Source organism: Notamacropus eugenii, chromosome 6 (assembly GCF_028372415.1).
Source record: "Notamacropus eugenii isolate mMacEug1 chromosome 6, mMacEug1.pri_v2, whole genome shotgun sequence".
Classification (NCBI taxonomy): domain Eukaryota; kingdom Metazoa; phylum Chordata; class Mammalia; order Diprotodontia; family Macropodidae; genus Notamacropus; species Notamacropus eugenii.
This window is the reverse complement of record NC_092877.1, coordinates 279,493,624-279,518,824: the sequence shown is the minus strand read 5'-3', so window position 1 is coordinate 279,518,824 and position 25,201 is coordinate 279,493,624. Positions and strand designations below refer to the sequence as shown.

The 25,201-nt window shown below is 36.7% G+C and overlaps 1 pseudogene; it reads right to left on the bottom strand.

Moving 5' to 3' along the window:
• LOC140512358 (lysine-specific histone demethylase 1A-like) overlaps positions 1-22,935 on the bottom strand; it is a 75,033-nt pseudogene extending 52,098 nt beyond the window's left edge.
• Between the last annotated feature and the right edge of the window lie 2,266 nt (positions 22,936-25,201).

The following is a 25,201-nucleotide window of genomic DNA, read 5'->3' as shown; positions in this document are numbered from 1 at the left end:
TTTCCTTCTCCTTTTCCATTTGGCCAATTTTTCCCTTTAAGGAGCTATTTTCTCCATTTAATTTTTGTACTTCTTTTTCCATTCGACCAATTTTCCCAGTTAGGATTTGGGTTTCCTTTTCCATCTGATCAATTTTCCCAATTAGGTTTTGGGTTTCCTTTTCCATTTGATTAGCTCTTCCTTTTAGGGAATTATTCTCTCCAGTTAGTTTTTGAACTTACTTTTCCATTTCTTCAATTTTCTTTTTCAGGGTGATGTTCTCATCAGTGAATTCTTTTTTTATAGTTTTAAAATCATTGGCCAGTTTTTCTTTTATATCCTTCAGACGTTCCAGGTAATCTAGTTGTGCTTGTGAGAAATTCATAGTCCCATCTGAGGTTTCAGATGGAAGTACAGTCTCAGCTCTAACCTCTTTGGTGTTTGTGTTTTGGTCCTTATCCCCATAGAAAGATTCTATGTTTTTTTCACTTTTCGTCTGCTTTTTCCGATTCATGATGTTGTCTGAGTGTTGTAGCTTTTGGTTCTTTCAGTCAGAAGGTACAGATCTTTAAGTTGAGCTGATGTGTGTCTAGGCTAAAAGCAGGCTTTTGTTTTTTGTTTCCCAGATCAGCCCTGGGGTTAGCTTGTTAGGTATGTGGGAGGGGTGGTCTGTCCTCAGGATATCTCCTCAACTGACTTGAGGCAAAGGCAAGGTCAGGGGATGGTGATCCCAGCTTCCCTATTGTCTTCCCTTTTCCCCTGGAGGGCTGGGGCACGCCTAGAAGCTAACGCGTGTTCCCACCCCTCCTGGGGCTCGTCTCCCGGCTCTGAGGCTTGCCTGGGTCTCAGTGCGAATTTTCTCTGCCCTGGGTCGTCTGTCCCTCCAGCCGTCTCCGCTACCATAGGAAGAATACCCCTTTGCCACTTTTCCAGCCTCTGGTGTTATGAGACCACCCGCCCCCTTCTGCTGTTCCCTCTGATCCAGGATTAATCTGGGGAAGAATTTTATGGTTCCCTCACGGTCATCAGGGGGGAGGAGAGAGCACTTACTGATCACTCTGCCATCCCAGTTCCTGGAAGTTCAAGTAGTGACCCACCGAAGTCCGTCTTCAGGCTGAAGATTTCAAGGGCTGCTGCGCTGATGTCTGGCACTCAGCGGCTCTCACTGGCTCGGCCTGGCTTATCTCCTGCTCCGCTGGTCTCGCCCGCTACTCTTGGGCTCCTCTGGTCCCCTCCACCCTGTCGCGCCGACCTTGCTGCGCTGTGCGCCGGGGTCTTACCCCCGCGGTACAGATCCCTCCCGTGGACCCTCCGGTCCAGCCTGGTCTCCGAATCCGTCAAAGTCCGTCACCCACTGGATTCTACACCTCCAAAGTCTGGTCAGACTCTCCCCCCCGAGATATCCAGAGGAGTTTTTCCAGGAGCTTAGGTGAGTCGTTGCTTTCACTCCGCCATCTTGGCTCCGCCCCCCATAACTTGATGTTAATCTAAAATAATTTTATTCTGAATAAGAAATTGAGAAAACAAATTCAGACTTTAAATTGCCTAGAGTTTCCTAATTTGCATTCAAAGATACTGTACCATTTTAAGTACTTAGTATAATTCAATAAAATGTTTGACTTTATTCAATAATAATAACTATTCAATTAAGCAAATGAATCTTCCTTCATTGGAATGGGCTGTTTTGTCATTATGAATGCATAGCAAGTACAATGTCTATATTTATTAACAAACAATGCTGAGTTAATTGCCATTTATTTAAATTATAGTTTAATAGAAACATTTTAAAAGAGGTGAGGTAAACAGAATTTGCAAAAATTATGTTCCATACAAATTTTTCTTAGAGTTTAGTATACAATCACGCAATTTATAGTGTCTACATTGATACCATAGCCTCACAACAGTGATTAAAATATAAGGAAAGGAGTTATGTAGTTATTATTTAATTTCATTGATCATTCTCATAGTCATGTTAGGTATGCTTCATCTTTCATGATTGACCTATAAAGAATTGCGGTTCTAATCCAGTTATAGAAAGATTACCTGATGTCATTAAGGAGCATATATTTATTATTTTTTATTATTAGATAAGTCTTGCAATTTCGTTAACATGAGGAATTCCTATTGAAGAAATTTTATATACCAACACTGGAAAAGATATGCAAAAAAAAAAAAAAAACCAAACCAAAAACTCAGCAAAATTATCCTAAAAACCCATGGAAATTTATTTTGCTGAGTGTCCATCTAGCAACTGAAATGATTTAACTACTGTTCTGAGACTGCAGTCATATGATTTTTAAGTATAGTAAGACCTTGTCTTTGCTTCATCAAAAAGCCATGTGTGACTCAGAGAAGCAGATGTTGGGCATATGGCTGTAATCCACTCAAGAGCTGATCTGTGGTTCCTAAAAAAGAAGCATTCCTGTGATAATAAAATTCTGACTGTCTTTATAATTTACAAAAGTAATATTTCACCCCATCCCTATCCATTCTACCAAATCTCATCACCAGGTAGACCTCGTGTAAAACTGTTCCCTAACTCTCTCCTTCCCTCTGCCCTCCCTCTCTCACTCTCTCTTTGTTATATCTCTCTCTCTGTCACTATTTGTTTGTCTCTCTCTTTTTCTTTGTTTCTGATTGCTATGTTATATATGTTATGTGTATATACATACACAGGTATATATAGAGAGAGCTTGTGAGATGATAGATAGATGGATAGATGCATAGATTGATGATAGATTTGCCAGTTGTTAAAACTTTGAATCAAAGCCCAGTTTAAGTGAAGGAAGTTTAGGGAAGTTTAAGGAAGCAATAGCAAAAATATTCTTATGTTGGGACTATCAAATCTATGCATTTTCACTAGGAGTCTTGGCCATGAAAGAAAATAGTTTTTCTGACTATTCTTGAGCAATATTTTTCCATTTGTGCTAAAGTGTTCCTTTGTAGCATTGGGGTGTGGATTAAAAAAATATACTCCATATTTACATAATGCTTTAGGCTTTAGAAGATCTTTCTGTAAAAAAAGAACGCAACAAAGAAATATGGGTAAAGGGGTATGGAAAGTTATCTGGCCCTACAGGACAAAAGAGAAGGTGGGGACAAGGGAAGGGAGGGATGATAGAAGAGAGGGCCGTTTGGTGATAGGGGCAATCAGAATGCTCGGTGTTTTGGGGTAGGGGGAGGGGACAAATGGGGAGAAAATTTGGAACCAAAAATTTTGTGAAAATGAATGTTAAAAGTTAAATAAATTAATTTAAAATAAGAACACAACAATATTGGAGGTTAGGTAGAACAAATTTTACTATTATCATTTTAAGGTTCCTAGAATCATACATTCTGAGGCAGTATGGGACTTTGACACCATCTTCTCCAACCCCATAATTTAATCATTGAAAAAACTGAGACTCAAAATAGTTAAATTAATTACCAACAGTCAAGAAACTAGTAAATTAATAATTAGTCTTTATGTACACTCTTCTAGTTCAAAATAACGCACACACATACATGTGTGCATGTATGCATGCATGTGTGTATATATTTCTTATGTATATATAATATGTACATGTGTATATATGTATGTGTTGTTATATTTACTAAAACAGATTATACATTAACATATTTGTGTGTGTGCATGCATGTGTGTGTGCTTAGTGGGAATAATGTATGTGTCAATGTTTTTCAAAGTACTCTATCTAGAAAATGTTAAAAATATATGGATATTTTGACGTAGAAAGGTGTAGCCAATGGAATGACTGCTGGACTTAGAAATAGCCGAACTTGAATTTCAGTATTACTAAAGCCTTTTAATGTGATCCTAGGAATGCAACTTAATGAAATCTCAGTTACATCATTTCTTAAATGGATGATAGTTTACATATTGCCAGTCTCATAGAATGGCTGTGAGAGTAAAAAAAGAAAAAAAAAAACACAACACTTATTAAACACCTAGCCTGTGCTAGATATTATATATTATAATGAGAATACAAGGACAATAAAGGAATAATTTATTAAATCAAGGAGATTATATTCTACTAGGGGGATACTGTTCTACCCAAATAGGAACAATACAAGGTAAATTGAAGGAGAGAGTACTAGTGAATCAATTAGTAAGTGGTTATTAAGTGGTCACTTTGTGCATAACACTTTACTAGATCCTGGGGAATAAAAATATAGATCTGATACATGTGTCATTTGGATTAAATAAAATATTTTGAAGAATTATGAATATGATACAAATGTCAACTATCACAATTGACATGCACAGAAAAACGTCATGAGCACAGAAACAGGAAGTATTAGAGATTTTAGATGTTAGAGATAAATGATACAGATAATTTTTTTCTCAAATTTAAAATATTTTATAGTGATGATAAATACATTTCAATAAGTAGTGCAAATACAATAACAGGAAATATCCTCTACTTCTCTCAATCAGTACCTCCCACCCCAGTCCAACCCTGGGGTTTCTATAATGTTACTGAGTAAGAATTTTCTAACATTGAAATCATCTTGCCATTTTCTGTTTTTTAATTGAGCAAACACACTTCTTATGTACTTATCCAAGTAAAATAAGTAAACAAAATAACTTTTGGTAGGATTTCTTTCTTGTCTCTGGATATCTGGAGATTTTTCTCCTGTGTAGAAATCTTAGCCCTCACTCACTTAAGTAAATCTTATCAATATTGTCTCATAAAGCAGAATTTTCTTTCAAATTATATGGAACTTAAAATTTAAAATCTTCTGGGACTATATCATAATCCTTTGGTGCTATATATTGATTGCTTTCTGATTGCAAATATGATTTGTTTCAGACTATAGGAGGGATCGTTAGCATTCAAAGTCTAATGCATTTTAAACTTCTTGACATCTAAAGACAGTAGCAGTTCTGCTGTCTTTTGTTCAAGCTCATTTAATTTATCAGAGCTTAGAATTTCAATCAGAAATTTGCAAATTAAGCAGTGGTTACCAATTACTTGTGTTAAGCGAGAACTGGGAATGGATCATTTACTCTTTGGCCTCCATTAGGCCTTAGCCTTCTGTTTCTAACACGGGGGAAGAGTATTTGCTAAATATTAAAGATCGAGGAGGAGGGCAATTTGCTGCAATTATTAGATGGATCAGCCTTTTACATCCTGAAAGACAGAGCAAATGTTCAGGTCTTTTGCTCATGCTAATCCTGAGCTCATCTCAAAATATCCCCAAAACCTTCTCTAAAAGGACCAATCATTAAATATTCATATTCCTAATTGAGAAAGAGGCAGAAATGGTGGCAACAAGAATAATAAAGGAAAGATTTTTCAATATCACTTCTTAATCAGAATTTCTCAAAACCATTTCCAACAGCATCCCTTCTCATACTCCTCACAGTCCTCCTCACTCTACCAAAAGTCAACTATCCACCTGATAAATCATAGATTTAAAAAAAAATGTGTTCGAATGCCAATTTTTCAGACTGGTTAAGTTCCAAAAAGAGCAAAATAAGTTAAATAATAATAAACTGTAGATTTAGAGTTAAAGAAGAACTTAGAGACCATAGATTCCATACTCCTCATTTTAGAGATAAGGAAACTAAGGCTGAGAGTTATATGACTTACCCAGAGCCACATAACTTACAGTATCTGAAGAAAGATTTGAACTTTGACTTTGAATTTCATTCTTCCTGTCTCCAGGCTGAGAATCCCATCCACTCCACTGCCTCACTGCTTAACAAGATATGGAAAATTAAAGTAAAGTGAAAGAGGTCATTAAACATACAAAATAGTATTACAGTATTGAAGCAAGTCCCACAACAACCTTTGCTTAAGTGATAAGTGGTACGGATACTAAGCATGGCAAATTCAGTGACCCTCACTTTGGGCTGGAGTGATCTGGTCAAAAGGCAGAAATAGAAAAAAGCCTTTAAAGTTGGATAGAAAAGTTTAACTCTGTTTTTCAGCTCTAGCTACTGGTTGCGAGAATTGCATAAAATGCTGGGTCATGAATGTAGGGGTAAGAAACTTACAGGTCATGTAGTCCAGCCCCTTTGATTTTATAGATAACGAGGCCAAATCTTTAAGGCTGGTTGAATGACTTCCTCAAGGTCACATAATAACATATCTAAATTAGAATTTGAACCCAATTCACCAAATAACAAATATAAATTTCTTTCTATGATATCAGAAATGTATTCACAGGCAAATTTGCATGTGGGGTCATTTATTCAGCTTTCTTATTATTGTTACACATATACATGTGTATATATATATATATATACACACATGTGTGCATATATGTTTGTGTTATACATATGAAAGTGTGTAAGTATATGTATTGAAATAGATCATTTTAATTGGATATGTATTTTATCCCAATCAGTATTAATCAGCTTGTGATTTCATAGAAGTAGTGATTGTTAATAATTATTAACATTATAGGCTTTATCAATATACATTGATCAATTTACAATTAGTTAATCAACTCATGCACACTAAGGGATAATTAAATACAATTTGTTCTTTCTTATTAAAAATCTCCATTCTCCTGTAAAAGTCCCCAAATTGCAAATTGCATAATTGTAAATTCACTACAAATTCATTTGCTTGTTATGAAGTTCACTTAATCATAGGAAGCTAATTAGAGGACCTCCACGCTTTATTCCTACTGAATAGGAGGCCAACCCCAGAATTACAGAGGTGACTCATTGATATGGAAAGTCCTCCAGCTATTTCATTACCTCTCTACTCTTGATCACTCTTCCTCATGTCCAGCATGGATACATGGCTATGAGCATTTGGCCAATGAGTGACACTGTTTGGTAGCCTGTGGCCCGCCTTTCTACTGACCCATCAGCCCAGGTAGATATTTTGACATCCGCCCAGTTTATCAGCCCAGTCCATGGATCTGCTCACTGCCTTGGTAGGACTTCCTTAAAGGTCAAGATAGTTCTGTCAAGTTCTGCCCAATGGCTCAGTTGTCTGCAAATGTGATTGAGTATTTTGTGTAGACCCTCTCAGAAGGGTAAGGGCAAGGTCTATCAACCAATGAGATTCTGTAGTTTTAGTTTGCTTCATCTGTATTGTCTGGGCATCAAGCACTATAAAGCTAAAGTCCTGGAGGAAGGAGACATCTCAGAATGTGAGAAAGATCTGGAATCCTATTCAATAAAGGGGGCCAGGTTCATTTAATAAATGGTTATTGGTTCAGAGCTCTGCCTTGGTGGCTTTTCTTGAAGATTAGACATTTTAGGGACTCACATTTTGTGTGTGTGTGTGTGTGTGTGTGTGTGTGTGTGTGTGTGTGTGTGTGTGTAAAGAACATTGAACTAAAAGGTGGGAGACTTAGTTTCAAGTCTTGGTTCCATACATCATAATTAGAAGCCTGGGGAGAATCACTTAATATATCTGCATCTTGCTTGATGACCTAATGAGAAAATATACATGCTGTAAGTACTCTAAAGAAGAATACCATGTAAGTTAAAATACTGATATTTTCTATATTCTTATAAAAGCTTCATTTCTTTCATGATCATGTATCATTTTGTGAAGTCAATCTTACAATCTATCTCTTTTCATTTTATCCAGGAGTAGGTCCTTTGATGGATCTGTGATAGTATAGAGGCAGATAATTAATTCATTGCTGCAAATTACATCCCATGTGAGATTTTTCATTCTATGTGGTTCTCATCCTAGTCATATGATGTAGAATATCTGTTCAGCACATTATATCATTTATTCTGGATCTTTTAATATCATGTGTATGTAGAAGAGTAGAAGTTGGGTAAAGAGATAATGAATATTTAACAACCAGTTGTCCACACACGTGAAACACATATATTCAACTGAATAAGCATTATTAACATTTTCTCCATGTTTCTTTTTCTGTCTTGACAACCAAGAAAACAGTTTAAGTACGAATTTATAGTATTTATTAATTTCTAAATTAAAGATACTCAAAGTTTAACAATCAGCTTTTGCCAGCCGATTCAAGCTAACTGCAACACTGCATCAGTACAGTTACCCAAAGTTTGCTTTTCCTAGATGACTGTAATACCTTCTTTCCAGATTAAATATTCCTTTGATATATTTTGCCCCATTTCTTACACATATAATTGATATGGTAGCTATGTGCTGCAGTGGATAAAGAACTAGTTCTATAGTCAGGAAGACAACTTTGAACCCAGACACCCACTGACTTTCTGAGGCTAGAAGAGTAACTTAAATCAATTTGCTTCAGTTTAGTCATGTGTAAAATTGGGATAAAAATTGCTCCTATACCTCAGAATATTTGTGACTATCAAATGAGATATTATTTATCAAGTGCTTAGCAAATTACCTGGTACAGAGTGGGCACTATATCCATGTTAGTTATTATTGATACTATGCAGCAATCTAACTACCATCCAATTATTATCAGTCTTATGTTATTCTTTTCTTACATCCTAAATGATGTGGCAAAAATGGGGATAAAACTGGGAAGTATCTCAGCTTTTAGACCATAATGATTAATGCAACTTTTAAGTGGCATTTCATGTGTCAGATATAATCTAAACATAAATGAACTTTGTATTTCAAGAATCAATGAACCAGATCAATATGGGTACTATCAATATGTATGAAAGCAAAAGACATAAAATTGTATTTTAATGGAAGGAGAATTCATATGTTCTCCATGGAGAACCCAATAGAAAACCAATTATGCTATTGATATCATGCACTCAAAGAAACCAGAAACAAGTATTCCATAGGATGCTCAGAAATTTTTATGAGTACTCATAATGGCCATACACCAAAAGGCTACTATGAAGAAAACTGAAGCTTATGTGCTGGCGTTGTATAGGATGATATAAATTTAAAAAAAAATAGTTATTTTCTAAAATAAATGTTATATATTACACATACATATGTCTGCATACATATGCATATGTGTATGTATGTATGCATGCATGCATACATACATACATAGAAGAACACTTAAGAAAGAGGACAAATCCTCCATAGTCCCATTCCTGAGTGTAGCAGATAAATGCTGCCTTCTAAAAGAGAGCTAAGGAGGCAGAGCCAAAATAGCAGACTAAAAGCAGAGGCTTCCCTGAGCTCTTCCCCAAAGCCCTCCAAATACTGGTAAAAATGACTGTAAACAAGTTCTAGAGCTACAGAACCCACAAAATGACAAAGTGAAACATCCCCAGCTGAAGACAGCCTGGAAAGTCAATAAGAAGGGTCTATTGCAGCTGGCATAGAGCAGAACACATTCTGGTGTGGGTCACACCAGCACAGACTTGCCAGGGCAGACCTCAGGGGGTTGAATTATTGCCAGTTGTGGTAGTTTGTAGACTTCTTAACCCACAAACTCCAAAAGGTCAGTGGGAAAACTCTATGGGACCTGGGTGAAAGAGAAGCAGCCAGACCGAATGGGTCTGGGCTCAGCCCCAGGGCAGTGGGGGTGGTGGTGATGGAAGTAGCAACAACAGCAGAGGCTGCTTATGGAGATCTAGACCCACAGATGGTGGGGGAATTGAGCAGATGATAAAAAATCCCTGAAGCCTGGGACAGTACACCAACCCCCACTCCCACTCCCACTGGAAGCAGAGTGCTGCCTTGACAAAGAGTTAGAAAGTCAAGAATTTGGCTTGGAAGAAAAGTAAATACTGTAAAAGAACTCAGACTATAGAATCTTACTTTGGTAACAAAGAAGATCAAAACATACAACCAGAAGAAGACAGCAAAGTCACATCTTCCACATCAAAAGCCTCCAAGAAAAATATAAATTAGTCACATAACTTGGGAGAGTTTAAGAAGGATTTTGAAAATCAAATAAGAGAACTAGAGGAAAAATTGGGAAGAGAACTGAGAATGATGAAAGAAAATCATGAAAATCAATCAACAATGTGCTGAAGGAGACCCCAAAGTATATCAAAGAAAATAAAACCTTAAAAATAGATTAACCCAAATTGCAAATGAAGTCCAAAAATCCAGTGAGTAAAAGAGTGCCCTAAAAAAGCAGAATTGCTGAAATGGTAAAGGGCGTCCAAAAGCTCACTGAAGAAAATAATTCCTTCAAAATTAGAAGGGAGCAAATGGAAGCTAATGAGAAATCAAGAAATTATGAAACCAAATGAAAAGAAAGAAAAAAGAAGACAATGTGAAATATCTCATTAGAAAAACCACTGACCTGGAAAATAGGTCCATGAGATAGAATTTAAAAATTATTTAACCATATGAAAGTCATGATCAAAAAAAATAGAAATGGAAAGAAATTGTCTCTGTAAAGAAATTCTAACAGGAAAACTCCTAGGAATATTGGAGCCAAATTCCATTGTTGCCAGGTCAAGGAGAAAATATTGCAGGCAGCCAGAAAGAAACAACTCAAGTATTGTGGAAACACCACCAACATAACACAAGATCTAGTAGATTCTATATTAACGGATCAAAGGACTTGGAATATGATATTCCAGACATCAGAGAAGCTAGGATTAAAACTAAAAATCACCTACTCAGCAAAACTGAGTATAATCCTTCAGGAGAAAAACAGACTTTTTAAAAAATTTTTACATGAATTTTATTGAGAGGATACACTTAGTTTTTTAAATTTCATTTTTAAATTTTGGCTTTGACTACCAAAAAAAAGTGTACCCAAATAGGAAACAGAACATAAAAAGAGGATTATTTGTGAAACCATGAATCTACATTTCATAATGGTTACATAAAAAGTATATATTAAATTCTATACATGACTTTCAAAAGCATTCTGCCTGTCTGTCTGTACTTCCTTTTAGACTTCCATCCTGATTCCCTTTTCTTCTGGACCTCAGAACTGTGGAATTTGGCTACAATATTCCTAGGAGTTTTCCCTTTGGAATCTGTTTCAAGAGGCTATCAGTGGATTCTTTGAATTTCTATTTTACCCTCTCATTCTAGACTATCAGGGTAGCAGGCAGAGCCAAGATGGTAGAGTGAGAGTAATTACTAACCTATGCTCTAAGACAAACTCCTTCAGATACCTTTGAAAAGAGAATTTGAACAGATTTTGGAGTGGAACAATCCAAAAGGAGTCAGACTGTGGCAGATTTCCAGCTCAGGACAGACTTGAAGGTCAATGGGAAGGATCTGTTTCATGGGGCTGGAGGAGCTCACAGCACACAGCACACAGGCTGTGCCAGCATGGTCCCTGTTATGGCAGGACCGAGCAGGAAGCCCTGGGTGGTGTGAGGTAGTGGACATACTGTGGAATCTCGGGCATATCACCCCATGACAGGAGTCCAGTGGACCAAGAAAGAGAGACTGGAGCCTCAGGTAACCGCAGCAGCTGCTCCTGAGACTATCACCCCGCAGATTAAATGTCTGTAAGTCACCTACTTAAGCTTCCAGGAGCCAAGATGGTGGAGTGATCTGTAAATACTCTACTCCTCCCCTTGTTGACCTTGAAAAACCCATAAAATATTTTCCCAGGAATAATCCTGGAACAGTGGGAAACAGTCTCTTAGTGTATGAGGCTAGGAAAATTGCAAAAGAGGGAGGCGGGTCCCTCTTGCTGTGGTTTAAAGGGACCAATGCAGGACCAGAGCTGTCCCAGACAGCCTACCTCAGCTAACTGGGAGGAGATCCTGAACACCAGGGGGTGGAGCCCCACAATCACCAACACCAGGACCTCAGTTGTGCCTCAGCACCCCAGGGAAATTGGGAAGAACTAGTGCAGACAGGTTCAAAACTGCTGAACTTGCTTGTGATCTAGCTCAGCAGAGGAGACCTCTTGTGGTCAGATCACCCCTCCCCCACACTTAAAGCAGTTAGTTCCAGGATAACTCTGGGGAAACCCAGAAAAACCTGGCCTCTGCTTTTGAACACCAGCCTGCTCAGCACCAGGTAAGGTGCAGCATTTTAGCTTCTAGCTGAAAGAATCAGAGACCACAACACCCAAAGCCTCAAGTTCTAGGTGCAAGAACTGTGGAATAGAGCCCCCTGTGCCCCTGAAGCAGAGATCTACTTTAAAAGCCAGTAAAAGGGTTATCACAATGAGTAAGAAGCAAAACAGAAAAGAAAAGACCATAGAATCTTTCTATAGGAACAAGGACCAAAACACGAATACCAAAGAAGTCAGCATTGAGATTGTACTGTCATCTGAAACTTCAGAAGGGAATATGAATTTGTCTCAAGCCCAAAGAGCATTCTTGGAAGAGCTCAAGATGGATTTTAAAAGCCAAATAAGAGAAATAGAAGAAAAACTGGCCAATGATTTTAAAAATATGAAAGAAGAATTCACTGAAGAGATCAACTCCTTAAAAATGAAAATTGGACAAATGGACAAGGATGCACAAAACCTAACTAGAATATCAGGGCAGTTTGCCTTGATAATTTCTTGAAAGTTTATATCTAGCCTATTTTTTTTTTTTGATTATGGCTTTCAGGAAGTCTAATAATTTTTAAATTATCTCTCTTGGGTCCATTTTCTAGGTCAGTAATTTTTCCAAAGAGATATTTCACATTGTCTTCTATTTTTTTATTCTTTTAGTTCTGTTTTATAATTTCTTCATTTCTCATAAGGTCATTAGCTTCCATTTGTTCCATACTAATTTTTAAGGAATTATTTTCTTTAATGAGCTTTTGGACCTCCTTTTTCCATTTGGTCAATCGAGCTTTTTAGGACATTCTTCTCCTCGTTAGCTTTTTAGACTTCTTTTGCTATTTGGGTTAGGCTATTTTTTAAGCTTTTATTTTCATCACTATTTTTGAGGATCTCCTTTATCAAGCCTTTGACTTGCTTCTCATAATTTTATTGCATCACTCTTACTTCTCTTCCCAATTTTTCCTGTACTTCTCTTACTTGACTTTCAAAATCCTTTTTGAGCTCCTCCATGTTCTGCAAGCAATTCATACTTTTCTTAAAGGTTTTTGATGTAGGAGCTTTGACTTTGTTGTCTTCTTCTGGTATGTTTTGATCTTCTTTGTCACTAAAGAAAGATTCTATAGTCTGAGGTTGGTTTATTTTGAGTTGCTTGCTCACTTTCTCTGTGCCAAGGTAGGATTCTGTTTCCAGTGGAGGTGGGAGTGGATGCACTGTCCCAAGCTTCAAGGGTTTTGTATCAGTCACTTGATCCTCCAGGAGCTCCAGAAGCAGTTGCCCCCCACACTGCTGCTACTGTATAAGGTCTCCTCCTTCCCTACCCCAGGGCTGAGGATGTACCCCAGCCAGACCAGGCTCAACTGAGTTTTTCCACTGATCTTGTATGCTGTCTTTGGCCTTTGAGTTGAGAAGTCTGGAAACAGCAACAACTGCCCACGATTCAGTCCCCTGTGGCCTGCTCTAGCCCTGTTTGTTCAGGCATAACCCATACCAGACTACTCTCTATTCCATTCCCAATCTGCTATGATAAATGCCTCCTATCAACGTTCCAAGTTGTCTTGGGCTAGATATTTGGTTCACTCTGTCATTTTGTGGGTTCTGCAGCTTTAGAATTTATTCATAGTCATTTCTACAGGTATTTGGAGAGGTTTGAGGGACAGCTCTACCAAGTTCCTTCTTTTATTCTGCCATCTTGGTTCAGCCCCACTTTTAAGCATTCTTGATGAAAAGACCAGAGCCAAATAGAGAATTTGACTTTCAAATACAAGAACCCAGAGAAGCATGAAAAAGTAAATAGTAAGGAGAAATTCTAAGAGAACTATTAAAGTTGAACTGTTTACATTCCTACATAGAAAGATATTTGTAACTCATGAGGCCTTTCTCAGTATTAGAGAAGTTGAAGGAAATGGGTAAATAAATAGATAGATACATAAATACACATAGATAGAGGGCACAGGTGGAATTGAATATGAAGGGATGATATTTAAAAAAAATAAAATGAAGGGCTGAGAGAGGAATATATTGGGAGAAGGAGAAAGGGAGAGACAGAATGAGGTAAATTATCTCACATAAAAATGGCAAGAAAAAGGTGTCACAATGGAGGAGAAGAAAGGGGAGGTAAGAAGGAACAAGTGAATTTTACTCTTAGTGGATTTACCTTAAGGAGGGAATAAAATACACACTCATTTGGGAATCTTACCCTGTAGGAAATAGTGGGGAAGAGAATAAGGGGTAGGAATGAGGGGAGAGGAAACTGACAGAGTAGGTAGTCAGAAGCAAATACTTTTGAAAAGGGACAGGGCCAAAGTAGAATAATTGGGGCGTGGGATAGGATGGAGGAAAATATAATTAGTCTTTTACAATATGACTATTTCAGAAGGGTTTCACATAACTACACAAATATAACTTATATTGATTTGCTTGCCCTCTCATTGAGGATGGTTATGGAGGGAAGAAGGAGGAGAATTTGGAACTTAAAGCTTTAAAAACAAATGTTAAAAAAGTTGTTTATACATGCAACTGGGAAATAAGATATATAGGCAATGGGGTATAGAAATTTATCTTGCCCTTCAAGAAAATGAAGGCGAAGGGGATAAGAGCGTGGGAGGTGATAAAAAGGAGGACAAACTGGGGGAAGGGGTAATCACAATGCATGCCATATTGGGGTGGGGGAGGGGAAAGATGGGGAGAAAATTTGGAACTCAAAATCTTGTGGAAATGAATGTTGACAACTAAAAATTAATAAATAAATTTGAAACATAAAAGAGTGATGAAATATCGCAGTTCTAGCAAGTACTGAACTGCACCACAAAAAATTTAAAAAATGAAATTAATTAAAATAAAACATGTCAGAAATGCTTTCATTATAATATGGAAAATATTTTTGAATCAGCCACCTGTTTGAAGTCAAATCACTAATGAATGGGAACAAAGGTGAAATTCAAGGATGTATTAGAAGACTAAAGATAAGTAGAAATTACTCAATTCAATGAAAACAAAGAGAAAGGAAGGTATAATGGAAGTAATACTTAGTGGCAGGAACACCTGGGTTTGTCTTCTATCCTTAGATTGTGACAAAGGACAAATCAATTAACCACTCCTACCTCAGTTTTTTCATTTTTAAGTTGTAAAATAATGCTATGGTTCTCTTTATGGTATTCACTTCATAAGGTTTATGTAAAAATCAAATGAGATAATGAGTATACTATGCTACAAAAAACAGCTCTAAAGTTCAAAGATTTAGAGCTTTGAGATATCTCTGCTAATTTTTTTTGTTTTCTTTACCCCACCCCCATACCTCATCTTACAACGAAAAACCTGAAGCCTAGATCTTGCAGAAGTAGTAAAGTACTAGTTTTCTGATTCTATATCAAGTATTTGTCTCTTAGATTTTACTACCATAAAACAGAACAAAAAATGTACAAAGAAAACAGGCATGTCATGCTGATTCCATGTTACTTAGACCAGAAAATGTCAAAAGGACAAATTTAAGTCTTTGATTTTGAGCATCATTTCTTAACTAAAGTTGATCCCACTTGAAATAATCACCCCAAAACTTCCTCAGTCAGCAGACTTTACCCTGGTCAGAGAGACATGACAGGCAATGTAGGTTTGGAAAACAAATTGCTCTGGTTGGTCCTTAATATAAAAAAAAATCCCTAAGGGGGCAAATACATATATAGATATAGGCAGTACCTGCTTTCAAGGAATACGTAGTCAAATGTGAAAGCATATCTTCAATAAACTATATGCAAACAAGCTATATATTGAAAAAATTGCAAAATGCAAATGGAAAGCTTTTGAAATAAGGAAAAATGGGGAAATTTTCCTTTACAAGGTTTGATTTTTGTCTAGGACATGAGGAAATTCAGGATATCTAGGAGACAGAGATAAGGAGGGAGAGCATTCCAAGTATATGCAACAGTCAGAGAAAACATATAGAGCTGAGAAATAGACTGTCTTATTTGAGGACCAGCAAGGGAGATAGTTCTATTGAATGGCAGCTTATGCAGGGGAAAGGTTAGTGGAATAAGGTATATAAGTCAGGGACTGTGCTAAGTACTTCATGAACATTATTTCATCTGGAAAGTAGGTGCTGTCATGCCCCCCCCTCCTTTTAACAGTTGAGGAAATTGAGGCAAATGAGATAAATGACTTGCTGAAGGTCACAGAGCTAATAAGTTTGGACTCAGATTTCCTTGACTCCAGAACTCTAAACTAGCTGCATGTTGTGATGAGAAAATTGAGTGGAAAATAAAATAATTTGGAAGAGACCCTGTATGATTGGGATTGTGAATAAAGTATGGAGTTGTAATAGAATTGGATGTTGAATGGTGGTTCTGAATTACACAACGGAAATTATGAGTAACATAAGTAATGGTTTCAATTATTATGCTTTCATGATTTTCCCTACATGATTTTACCCTGCTACTGAATACAATAGTATGTGTGTAGGAGTAAGAGCAGTGAATGGTAGGAGTGATTTAAAGCTAATGCCTTTGAGGGCAAAATCAGCAATTCAATAAGAGAACACAAGATTCAAGATCAGAAAAAACTATAGAATTGAACTATTTCCTCAAGGGGTCAAGATGGCAAAAGAAGTGAAATACAGCTTGTTCAGAGAGGATGGCCTAGGAAAGTATGGAAGTGTCAGAGGATTGGAGGTCACAAAGGACATGAGTTAGGCTGCAATATAAAGGTGAAATAATGGTAAAATATATTTGAAAGACGAATTTAATAGTTTGATGTAATGGAAATGATGCACATAAGAGTAAAATCAAAATATGACCTCTATGTGACTGACGTGGGGTGGAGGATTAAGTCATGAGCAATCAGTAAGTTGAAATTAAGTTTTTTGAGCAGATAGTAATATGTACGTTAAATTATTTAATGTGAGGCCAGGAGTTAGAGGAGAGAAAAGTTTTCAATCATCCACCGAACTCACTAAGGAAAGAGGAGTGTTTTACAGGCCAGTAAACAACAGCTACCAAAATTGTGATTCAGTGGTAAATATGGATTGAATGAATCTCAGAGGAACAGAGGTTACAGAATGAGGATTAGAGGAAAACTTGGAAGTGGCAGTGAGGGGTAAAGGAGTTTTCCACCTCCTCCAACTTGACCAGTGAGCTGGAGTACAGTGAGTGAAAGTGTATTCATTGATGAAAGAAAAGCTAGGTAGGCTGTGTCATAAGAGGGAGCTAGGTCTCAGTGAGAGCCACAAGAGAAAGAAAAGGCATTAGGAAAAGAGCTCTTTAAGATGAAGTCACTTATTCACTCTTGAACTTTAGTCTCCATAACATGAGATTTTTCCAAAATCACTCGTGTTTTCATATTATTTATAAAGTACTTTGCAATCAAAGATTGTGTTACTTTCTTAAAGGAGAAAATGAGTCCCAAAGAGTCTGTTATTTTCAGAAGGTTATAAAGCTAGCAAACATCAGAGGTGAATTTGCACTTAGATATTGTTTCTTAGACTCACATTCTTTCCACTGTACTGCTGTTAAAAAAGGGAGTGTTAAAAAAAGGAAATATATATCAAACCTTAAAAGAAACCAAGAAAGACCTTGTGGGCTACTAATTCTAATAACACTAATTCTAAGAAAAATGAAAGTGGTAAACTTCTTGTAAAAGGTTTCATTCAGATTGCCCCTTTTCTCCTTACTTTTAGAATGGTGAAATCTTATAATCAAGAAAGTTCAGAGATCATCTAATTCAACCCCTTCATTTTTCAATTGGGAAAAAAGAAAAGGTAATTGATTTTTCCAAGAACATAGCCCATTACTCCATGAGCTAGGAGAAGTCAAGTCTCCTGACTCCTCTAGTATTGTTTCATAGTTTCTTGGGAAATAATATTTAGTAGAAGCTCTAAATATCTTTGACTAGTATTTAAGGTCTTCACAATTAGAACACTCTTTCCAAACTTTTCCATGACTACCCTGCTACATTAATATTCTACTTTAGTCAGTCATTGTTTCCTGAAAATGCTCTGAAGAAACTCGTATATTTTTCACTGGCCAAAATTCAGTAACAAGACAATAGGGTTTTACTGTTAATAGAAATGCGTAAGTAAAGGCCTCTGGTTTTCTGTGTGAACTCAGGCAAATCATTTGCCTCTCTCTACCTCAGCTCTTTCAGATACAGAAATAGAATTTTGGATATACAGATATCAGGATAAATAGAGGGGTAAAGGAGGGGTAGGGAGAAAGAGAGAGAGAGAGAGAGAGAGAGAGAGAGAGAGAGAGAGAGGAGAGGAGGGAGACGGAGAGAGAGATAATTCTATAGTTATAGATAAACATACCTGACATATCTACTTACATGACATATGTAAAATATGTGCTTGAAATATATTTAATGCACAAAAATGAGATGTCTGTAAAGTGTTTTGAACAACATCTGAGGCATAGTCAGTACCAGATGTTTATTTCCTTCCCTAGATGGAAAAAAAAAAGGAAAGACAGAGAGAAACAGAGAGAGAAAAGGAAAAAGGAAGGAAGGAAGGAAGGAAGGAAGGAAGGAAGGAAGGAAGGAAGGAAGGAAGGAAGGAAGGAAGGAAGGAAGGAAGGAAGGAAAAAAAGAAAACTGTCATCAAGTATTTAAAAAAACCTTTCTGGTGGAAATGGTAACAGACAATTCTGTTTAATCCCAGAAGAAAGAGATGGAAAATTAGAAGAAATTGCAAAGAGTTCACTTTGTGTATGAATATACTGACTAAAAATTGGTAGTGTAGCAAAATGATATTAGCTGCTACAGAATCCCTGGAGGTTTTTAATCAATACCTGAATGACCAATTATCACCGCTGTTATGAAAGGAATTTTTGTCCAAATAGGAGCTGTCATAATTAGGTTTCTGAGGTTCCTTCTAATACTGATATTCTGTAATTCTGTAAAATCACCTCATAGGTCCCATCAATCCCCATCAATCCCCAAGTAGATGCACATTTTATTTTTGTATATTTCCCCCGGTGGTTAGTAGTGTGTTGTAATAAAACAAAATGAGAAGTTATGTAAAACCTTGTTTTTCTGTCCCCTTTTCTGCCATTTGGGCTTTTTTAGATTTTATTATTGCACTTATAAATTGTGGAAGACAGATTACCCCCTTCCAGCTGTAACATTCTGTGTTTTGGTGATTAGATTTAAAGTCAATGTTGTTAAGTATTTCTTCCAGATAAAATAGCCAAATTAAATCACTTAATAGATTTAGAAAGCTCCCCTCCTAGGTTAATACCTGAAATGTACCAGAGAATGAAGAAAGCTCGTTTTGAAAACTAGAACATGGGCTCTTAGCTTTTTGTGTGTGTTATGTTCTTCTTTGGGAATCTGATTAGGTTTATGGACCCTTTGTATGATTAATGGTAAAATGTACATTTCAAAGGAAACCTATTATATTGAAATAGAGTTATCAAAATGCTACCCCTACCACTACTATTACTACTACTGCTACCCCCACCACTACCACCACCACCACCACTACCACCACATCTCAGCTTAAGGTCCCATGATCTAGAATGATCATTAGATTTATCTCTTATTGGACCATTGTGAAGTACTAGATGGAAAGGAGGAACAAAAGTTAAACTAACTCAGTGAATAACACACTTCAATAAGAAAAATCTACATTTGTCTCCTTTTTCATCTTCTACCATTTATGTAAAGAAAATTTAAGTAACTGATGAAAAGTTGAATAGAATCAGATCAAAGGTTCATTATCAAATGAAATACTGAAAGTTCAAAAGCACATAGTCTTACCAGCATAATTCAGTTTTCAGTAAGGAAATCCATATATTCAAATATCAATGGAATTTGCTAGAAATATTAAACTCTAGCAAAGTACTAAGTGTTTAAATAATTTATGGTAAAAATGCAAAAGTAAAAATTTTTCATAGTCAAGTAATAGTTAAAACTAGAATGATTTATCTGAAATACAAAGTTTGTTTTTTGTGTAATCAGTGTTAAAATGTATAGTTTGTGAATAGCTTTAGAAATTTTACAAAAAAAATCTTATTCTATGATGTCACATTTAAAATAACTACCTTATATTAATTGATTGACTTTCACACATACACACATATATACATATATATGTGTGTATGCATATACAATACTTCTTATGACCAGTTGAGTAAATATATGTGTATACTTATGTGCATATATGCATATATGTATACATATATTTACTCAATTGCTACTAAAGTTAATATATATCTTGTATATATATGTATATATACATATATATGTATGTATTATTGTAGTTCCTCATTCAACCATAAGTATGAATAGGAATTTTAGAACTTTTATCTATTCATGAAACTGTACTTTGTATTTCCAAATTATCCCAATTTTAGCTACAGCATCCTAATTCAGATTACATAAACACCATCAATACCCCCCAAAATAAATCTCCATAGGGAGACTTTCTTTTTTCAATTTCATAATCATAAGTTTTAGGTTGATATTTATTAGATTTCAAGTTCTGGTATTAGCAATTTTGAATAGCTAGGATGGATCAGACTTCAACTCTAAGCATTCTATTTACTAAGTGGCATCTACACTCAAATGAAAGGCTTGAAAATAAAAAAAAAAGATGTCACATTAAAGCTACTGAGTGGAAAATAAGTTTTTATTTTTCCTTGAGTTGAGACAAAATTGCTGTTTCCTTAACCTTTTATAACTAAATGTGGTTTTGTGTGAAGCAACGTAAGTAAAGAACAAAACAGATGGCAGTTTCAGGAGTAAAAATTAGCACTTAATCAATTACTGCATTCCAGGAAATAGGTCTTGTTCCTACAAAAAAATATTAAATCAGAGAATTTCAGCTTACAAAAGGAATTTTCTATCACAATAAGCATTAACTTAGTGGAGATGAACAGATTTTCTCATAGTACCATTTTATGAACATTACCATGATCTTGAATTTAACTCTTTTTTTTCTTTTTTTTATGGTGCTAATTTTAAATAATTTTTATCCTCCATGACAGGAATTGCATTTCCACTTGTTTATAGTACTGATAAAGTGCAATGTTGTTCACTTCTCTTTCTCTGCACACATTCAAGTATTCAGAATGCCCAGATTTATACAGGAGTTTCAGTGTTACTTTTAAACTGCTACTGCCTTGGCTACAAATTTTGAGTCCTTCAATTTTTGGAAAGCTGTGTGGAATGCTCTTTCTTCTGTTGTTTAGTCTACCTCTTCAATGGTGGGTCCAGAAGAGGCACCTCCAGATGGGGCTGTTCCACCCCCTGGGAATCCACCAGGTGTGCCTCCTGGCATGGCCCCTGAACTCTGGAACAGCTTGGTAATGATGGGGTTGCAGAACTTCTCCAACTCTTTCTGCTGATGCTCAAATTCTTCCTTCTCAGCAGTCTGGTTCTTATCCAGCCAGTTGATTATTTCATTACATTTGTCAAGGATCTTATGTTTCTCTTCATCACCAATTTTGCCTTGCAGATTTTCATCCTGCGCTGTAGCCTTTATATTAAAAGCATAAGATTCAAGAGAATTCTTGGAAGACACCTTCTCTCTCCGCTTCTCGTCCTCAGCCTTGTATTTCTCAGCCTCCTGGACCATACACTCAATGTCTTCCTTGCTCAGACGTCCTTTATCATTGGTGACAGTGATCTTGTTCTCCTTGCCTGTGCTCTTACCCACAGCAGAAACATTGAGAATGCCATTTGCATCAATGTCAAATGTTACTTCAATCTTAGGAACACCTTTGGGTGCTGAGGGGATTCCTGTGAGCTCAAATTTGCCAAGCAGGTTGTTATCCTTTGTCATTGCCCTCTCACCTTCATAAACCTGAATAAGCACACCAGGTTGGTTGTTCCAATAGGTGCTAAATGTCTGTGCCTGCTTTTGGAGGATGGTGGTATTACGTTTGATCAGAACAGTCATAACTCCACCAGCAGTTTCAATTCCAAGGGAAAGAGGAGTGACATCCAACAGCAAAAAGTGCTGCACATTCTCAGATTTATCTCCAGACAAAATAGCAGCCTGGACAGCTGCACCATAAGCAACAACCTCATCAGGACTGATAGTCTTGTTGAGTTACTTGCCACTGAAGAAGTCTTGCAGAAGCTTCTGAATTTTGAGAATTGGAGTGGAACCGCCCACCAGGACGATGTCACGAATCTGTGATTTATCTAGGTTGGTATCTCTTAAGGCCTGTTCCACAGGGTCCAGTGTGCCACGGAAGAGATCAGCATTCAGCTCTACGAAAAGGGCTTGAATGATTAATGTATAGAAGTTGATACCTTCGTAGCGGGAGTCAATCTCAATATTGGCCTGGGTACTGGAAGAGAGAGTGCATTTTGCACGTTCACAAGCCACACGAAGACACAAGCAGCTCTCTTGTTCTCACTGATGTCCTTCTTGTGCTTTCTCTTGCATATGATAATGAAATAGTTGACCATTCCATTGTTAAAGTCTTCGCCACTCAAGTGGATGTCCCCATCTGTGGACTTGACCTCAAAGATGCCATCTTCAATGGTAAGAATGGAGACATCGAAAGTACCACCTCCAGGGTCAAAGATCAACACATTTCCCTCGACACCAACCTTTGTGCGCAGGCCATAAGCCATAGCAGCAGCAGTAGGCTCACTGATGATTCGGAGCACATTAAGACCTGCCATGGTTCTAGCATCTTTAGTGGCCTGACGTTGGGAATCATTGAAATAGGCTGGTACTGTGATGACAGCATTTGTGACAGTCTTCCCAAGGTAAGCGTCAGCAATTTCTTTCATCTTGGTCAAGACCATAGAAGACATTTCTTCTGGATAGAAACTTTTGGTTTCCCCTTTGTACTCCACTGGGACCTTAGACTTGTCTGTATCATTTGCCACCATAAAAGTCCAGTGCTTCATGTCTGACTGTACGACTGCATCATCAAATCTGCGACCAATCAGATGTTTGGCATCAAAAACTGTGATGGTGGGGTTCATTGCAACTTGATTCTTTGCAGCATTGTGGATTAAATGTTCTGTGTTGGTGAAGGTGATGTAGCTGGGGGTGGTCCTGCTTTCTTGGTCATTAGCAATGATCTCCACTTTCCCATGTTGGAAAACTCCCATGGAAGAGTAAGTGATACCAAGATCAGTGGCAACTGTGGGTCCCTTCGACATGGTTGCTGGAGAGTCGGGGGTCATAGCTGACTGCTGTGGAGAAAGAAGGGCTGCTGCTGCGCAGAGTAGCAAATTTAACTTTCTTGAGAAACAAATATGCAATAGAGTTCAAAATATGACACAGAAATACTACTTAGTTACCACTGACTACTAGTTATGAAAGGTAATTTATACCTTTCAACATTCCAGGGCCCTTTTCTCAGCAATAAACATATAAGTAGGATAAATGTTGTTATTCTCCTTTTAATAATGAAAAAGCATAAATGTTGGGGAGTTGAAGAGACGTATCTATGGAAAATTAGGTAGTGAATCTGAATCAGAAGACCTGAATTCAAGTCTCATCTCTGTTGCTCTCTTCACTAAATTATTTTGCCTTTTATAATGTTGCTTTGACTTAAAGTTGACATTAACAAGAAAAAAACTGAAATGAGTGATTGTTTTTATCTAACCTGACCATATCCATTAACCACTACCTAAAGGGTGACCCATCTTCCTACCCATTAGGTTTCATCAATTAGAGAAAAAAATGACAGATACAGGTAGATGGAATTATATAGAAAAGTGAAGAGGGTACAAGGATGGGTGAGGGTGGGGGAAATAAAGAAATGTTCTAGAGTAAGTTTAAATATTCCCTTTTCAAATCTCACTATATGATTTGGGTGAATTTGGCTAATCACTTATCCTTTGTGTGTGTTCACTTACGAAACTGTTTCATTATGAAGTGAGGAAGTGCAATCAGATAGCTTTGGATGTCACTTACAGGTCTAGATTTATGATCTAATGGTCTACAATTTTTAATTAATGCATTTATTTCTAATATATTTGTATAGAGTATACTCAAATATAACATATGAAAAGTCAACACAGTGAAACAAAACAGCGAATACATGTGTGTATATATATATACATACACATACACACATACATATATAAATATACAATGTACGTAAATATAATTAGATATGAATGTGATAGTGAAGACTTCTCAGGGACATAAATAGATCTGACCTTAGGCCTGAGTTTCAGTTTCCTAGAAACCACATGATATGGGGGAACTCTAAAACTGTGAATCTGCCTCATCACCCCTCCTCACTTGCTCAACCCCACTTTCTTATTATACTTTAACAAGGGGAGTTTTGCTTTTGACTAGGTTTTTTTTTTTTTTTTTGATTCCCTATATCTGGAGAAATTTCTAAGAATAAGTTGTTTGCTCAAGATATTAACCAACAGAGGTAAAGGTAGGGGTTTTTGTGGTTTTAGCTATATAACCATGCATCTGCTTCTGTACTGGGCCTCCCTTCTCTAGGCTCCCTAGTAAAGGTGATGCCCACTTCTCGTGAGAACCAAATAAAGAACTTTCTGTTTATACTTTGAGATGCCTCTGAGTAGTCAGTGTGAATAGGGGTCTTGCGATCCCACACAATTTCAATATATATCTATACATAGGGAGATACATGGACTGAATATCTGTCCATATGTTTATATATGAATGTATACATACATGCATACATATATATTTATGTGGTCAAACATATACACTCATATATACATGTATAATAATCAGGAGCTGACTCAAGCCACTCTTATAGTAGTATAAACCTTTAATAAGAATGAAATTAAATACTCATAATCAGTCTAACAGAATGAATTTTATTTAGCTATTGAAGGGTAGTTCAATAGAAATACAGAGAAGGAAAGACCTGATTAGCTAGGGTAAAGCATTAATTTTGTTAACCACAGCTTTCCAGGCTTGTTCTGGCTGCTGATAAAACTTATGGAGGGACTTCAGCCACATCATTCTACCCCTGTCATCAGGAAGACTCATCAACCAACAGAATCTTAATCTCCATAAACCAATCACCTATCAAGAATTGTTTCAGTGACTTTTAAGGGAAACTTATGTTAATCTGCATATTGAGTATGATAAGGGTGAGAGATGGTTAGGTTATTGCTCTTCTCTGTAATACAGTATGCTTATGAAGAAGATAGTATGACTGATGTGTGTGTGTGCATATATATTTTATTGCTTACAGAAATTCTGGTCAGAATACTTTTACCAAAGCAAATCTTCAACTTCTATTGCTAGTAAGTTTATCATGCAATTGAAAATTTAAGTGACTTAACCATGATCACAGTAATAATGTGTAAAAGAATGAGGAATTGACCTCAAGTCATCCTGACTCCAATGCCAGCTTGTCTACCCATTATGCTGTTCTAAACCCTGCTCCCAAACTTCCCAATGATATCTAGCTAGCTAGCTAGCTAGAAAAATGCATATGTAGATATAAAA